Source organism: Dreissena polymorpha, chromosome 7 (assembly GCF_020536995.1).
Source record: "Dreissena polymorpha isolate Duluth1 chromosome 7, UMN_Dpol_1.0, whole genome shotgun sequence".
Lineage (NCBI taxonomy): Eukaryota > Metazoa > Mollusca > Bivalvia > Myida > Dreissenidae > Dreissena > Dreissena polymorpha.
The window spans coordinates 64,601,226-64,606,657 of NC_068361.1; positions in this window are offsets into that span (position 1 = coordinate 64,601,226).

Genomic DNA, 5,432 nt, shown 5'->3' on the forward strand with positions numbered 1-5,432 from the left:
TTTATTACAAAAACCATACGCAAACTATGTTTACATGATTGTTGGTTACTGTAACATACATTTTGTAATACGGATAATAAATATGATATGAGGCCTTTATGTCGTTTTAATTGTTTTAATTGTTAAGTATACCAGACTATGATTGCGTTGCTATTTACAACTGTAATGAAATACGATTACATTATAACATTTACATGCATTTTTCTATTACGATTAATAGTTAAGACATGTTGCCTTAATACCCGTTGTATTATTACATTTGCCAGGCTATAATAGCGTTGCTCTGTACAACTTTAAAGTATTGTAGTGAACTAATTTGAAATTGTTAAAACAAAATTAATTTCTGCTGTTTATGTTAATATCACACCATATAAGCGTTCTATCGTATGAATAGATATGACAAAAACATCTATAATGTCTGTCTTACTCGTTAAATCATAATGTAGTTCACGATCTTACAATTAATGTATTATAACGTGTCAGTATAAGTCTAGTTTCCACATTATTTGGCTTACATGTTTCTTTCGGTAAGACAAGTATATGAAAAGTGGATATAAATTGTTTAGTACAGATGTTAGTGATAGCAGTTGCCTATGATATCAGTCTTACATTTTTAAACAACATACTATCATGCTTATATGATGATATTTGATAGTACGAAACAAATTAGGATAAATGTATGCTACATTTTAAAAGCCTATTTCTATGTTTCTACATTGTTAATAGAATATCATCCAGTAATCGGTACAAGGACAAAAATAAATATAGGCAGCTATACTACCCAAAGTAGTTGATCGAAGATACCTCTAAGATAAGAACATACTGTATTATAGTTTAAAATAGATTGGTTAAATGCTTAGAAAACGTTCCAGAATTATCTTGCATGTATGCTTTTTTAAATATTGTTCTCAAAGCGATCTTCTACAAATGTTGGAAACATACAACTACAACTTTTGTTAAAATTTTGTATTCTAGTCTACACTGTTCGTCAACACTTGTATTGTATAAATGCCTTATTGGATTGAAATAAACTGTCTGTCTGTCTGTCTGTATTATTTGGAAAAGGTGGCTGTACTGTTCAAACAGACTGGCCTTTGCTCGCGAAAAGCAGCATTATAATAAGGAAAACTTACATACCTTAACTATATTTCATTTGGCAAACGCCATGTCTTGTTTACGTATCCAATTCCTTGGGAATATAAAATACAGATCGCACTTATTGTAAGCTATATAAAACCCATGCAATCAAATCCAGCCAATTTTTTGGAAATGTTATTAAATTGTTTATATAATCGCTCAAATTATATATAATAAATTACATAAACAGTATCATTATATGTGTAAACTGACTATATAAGACATAAAATCTGCATCGTTTTACAAAGTTTTACCTGTTTAGTTGAAGACCGGGTACCAATTGAGCATTGGCATTCTGGATAACGTGAAATGTATACTAGATTTATATTAATGATTTTCACACGCAATTAAATTTCCAGCGATGTCACCAACGACACGCTTGGCATCCTTCGCGTAGAAACTTTCAACAACAGTTATGAATAGTAATATTTAATGATTAGTGTGGGTTCTAAACAAGATACGATTTATTTTCTAGTTTTCATGGGTATGGCTTGCAATTGACATGACGCCTTATCAGTGATCGCTCCGCCCACTTAATCACGTGGCTCAGCGGGAAGAAAACCTAGACAAGCTAACACCAAAATGGCTTCTTTGCCTATAGACTGCATATAGATTTACGCGATATTCCGGATGATTTTATGGATATATTTAACACCATGTTACACTTGTAAAGGGGTTGATGCCATTTAGTTATTCTGTAAATGCAAAAAATATACGATTAAAGAGAACATCAGCTATTTATAACGGGTAAATCGGTACATTAAACACGCTCTCAAACGCTTGCGCGCTTACCGAAATCGAACCCGTTATTACGTGTAATGGTGGTATTTGCAATAAATTAACACTTCACCGGTATTTACCCGTGTTATTAACAAAATTATTACCGAAACATTCCCCCCTTCCCGTGTATTTGACACGAAATAGCGCTTTATAACTGGGAATTCGGTGAAGTTTTACGCGCTTTCTGACGCCGGGTGGGTACCTCAATCCCACATGTTATTGCGTATAAAAGTGATATTAATCATATTAAACATTGCTTATGGGACATTTATCAATCACTTTAATTTAAAGCGCAAAAACAACACAGTAAGTTTGGACATTGTCTGATATAAATTAGCGTTGTACGAAATGGAATACGGTCAGGCTATTATAAATTAATAAGGCTACCAATATCAGACGCTCGCGCAGGTACCGACTTCCCCGAAGTTACCGCATTTATTGGTCAATTAATGTCAGTAATAAAAACTCTTTTACAATAGCATTTATCGATACGTCTTTATTAAAATAATAACAAAATGGTTTTCACTTGTTTCTGATACACACAGAAACGCGATTTTTAGCGGGGATTTCGTAAAGTTACACGAATTGGGTACCAACATTCTCAATTATTTTACATGCACACGTGACATTATACATACTTAATAATGTTAGTTAATGCTTATATGACATTTCATGTTTGTGAAATAAATTACTGTTCTATAAAGGGGATCTCGGTAATTCTTGAAGCTTCCACTCGCTCTTGTCAAGACCTCATTGCCGCGTTGGAAATGGTAGAAATTTTATTCATCTAACTTATCTTTCTGGATACCAAATGTCAGAGTTGCATTAACCCTTTTTACACTGTTTTTGCCATATTTCATTTCGTTTTTTTTATTCCGAACAAAATAAACGAAACTCGTTTAAAAAATGAGATCTAGGCATTCGAGCTCCTAGTGTGGATTAAAAGCGTTTATTGGTGACACCACATGACTGCAAATGTGTAGATACCGTTAATAAGATAATATATCACATGTCACCTTCAAATAACATGTATGATGTCAATTAAGTGCATTACTATCAGAGTAATAAAACACAGCACAAATAAGGCTTCATGCTGGGTTTTATTTCTCTTTAAGTAATGCAGATGAACCTCGCGTCTGTATATTAATGACCTAGTAACTGATAAAACTTTTTAAAAAAAAACGTGAAATATTATGTGATAATCAGATCGATAACATGAACTATTTAAACCTGCTAGTATATCCGATAAAAATATATGATAATTGTCTTTGACAGTGTTGAAGTTCAGTTGTTCGTGGTGACAACCGCATGCATTTATACATCTCTTACACTTCTCAAGATATCTTTTCGGCTTTGGAAACGATATAAATTCAATGTCACCAACTAATCTTTCAGGATATCGATTGTCCGAGTTACATAATCCCCTTTGACACCGTTTAACCATTTTTAATCGTTTTTTTTAAAGAGGAAAACAAAAGAAACTCGTTGGAATAAAAGTGAACCTAAACATGTAGCTTGTCTAGAAAATGGCGGACAGGTCGTTGCTAACGAGTGCGCCTGATTAATCGATCGCTGATTGGTGGATAATCATCCCATGGCTAGACTACATTTCAGGAGAGCGTCAAGCTTAATTTGTCACCGGTCCTCAAGTAAAAAAACAAATAATATAAGTAGAACTAGGACGCTGATAACAAAGTAAATGAACATAAATTGATTATTTTTATTGCGTATATAAAATGGTTAATCTATGTAGAATATTGCGATGTTTACTATAGGAAATAGCAAACACCACTTCAAGCCTTCTGAGTTTACCATAAATGCTGTCAGTGAATGAATAATTTCTTCTACAAAAAAAAACACGTAAATGAACGCTCTCACATACTAGTATGTCTTATTCAGGTTAACTCACGACTTAAGCCAATCATGGCTTGTGAAAACCATATGTTAGGCGGTACCTATCTATCTATCTCCCTTCCCACCCGCCCGTCACATCTGTCATATGCAGATTATCTCACGATTAAAGCCAATTAACGCCTGTGAAAATTATGTGCTTAGCGGTACCTACCTATATGCCTAGCTATCCACTCGCGCGCCAGTTGTAATCCATAGAATCAGTAAAACCGTAACATTCTGATCATTGATGTTTCAAACTTAATATAAAAGTTCTTGCCCTTACTGTTATTATATGTATGTTACTTGTTATTATATGTAAAATTAAGAATATGTTACCCAGGGACAAAGTAAATTTTGAACCAAGGGCCATTATTTAAACAAACTTTTATCACTATGTATGATGTTATTTTCTTTACCTTATTTTGTATAATCTATTTCTTGTGTAGTGATTAACATATGAAATAATGAAAGGAATCAAATGAAACTTCTCAGGGATACACGACAATTATAACCATAACTTTCTCATTAGCATTTACAGAGATATTGCCCTGTACATTTTTGTGCGGAACTCCCTTAGTGTGTAAGTTATTTTAATGAAACCTGTCACACTGAGAGAAGTTATAACTAAAACGGGCGGGGTATAAGAGGAACAACTCTGCCGTCACTATTTGGGGTTATTGACCTTTGTCATCTTTTTGAGTTTGTTCTTGTGCAGTGCGTGACTTTAAAAAAATCAGGGATTCCAATAAATAATTTAATAAAAGAGGGAATTAAGAGGAAGTGCAGAGTACAACAACAATAACCCTTTTATAAGGCTTTAGTCAATTTCTTGTGCGGAGTTTAACTCCTTTTATATTGTACTGAATGTATTTTAATAAAACGTAAGGCATTGATAAAGAACATAAAGGGAAAGGGCAGAGTACAATGATAACACATTTCTTATCAGTATTTATAGAGTTATTGCCTTGTTCCTACTATTTTTTATAAAAGGTAATTCATTGTAATTTTGGTAATCATCATCATCATCATCATCATCATCATCATCACTGTAATCATTAATCATCATCACTGTCATTAATCATCTTGGTAATCATATTTGGATAGATGATAGACCTTCCACGAAGAAATGATATGTATAAACATATATTTATTACTTAGCAAATGTGTTTGATTGACATTTACACAATCAGACTTATTTGAACTGATCTCAACAATTAAGCTTAAAAAAAGAGTGTTTTATCCTGATGGGGGTTTTGTGATTAAGAGTTTGAATGAAGTGAACACGTTTAACAGTGCAACATAAAATATTTTTCTAATACATGGTTGGCTGATGTTATTAATCAATACGATCAGTTGTCGATCATTTGTTTTGCCATGTTAGCACGATTATGTCAAGATTCCACAAGCATTTTTCAAAATAATGTTTTCCAAAATGTGTCTTAGTCAATATTACGGATTATCCATTTTTTGTGGATAATCAGGGACCTATACAAACTTTTGTTTGTATAGGTCCCTGGGATAATGTGTATCGTTTAATGTTCTTGTGTCTGTATAAACTTTATGTTCGTGCTATTGCACTTGTTTTCGTCAGTTTAATGTTTGAAAAAAAACAAAAAAAACAC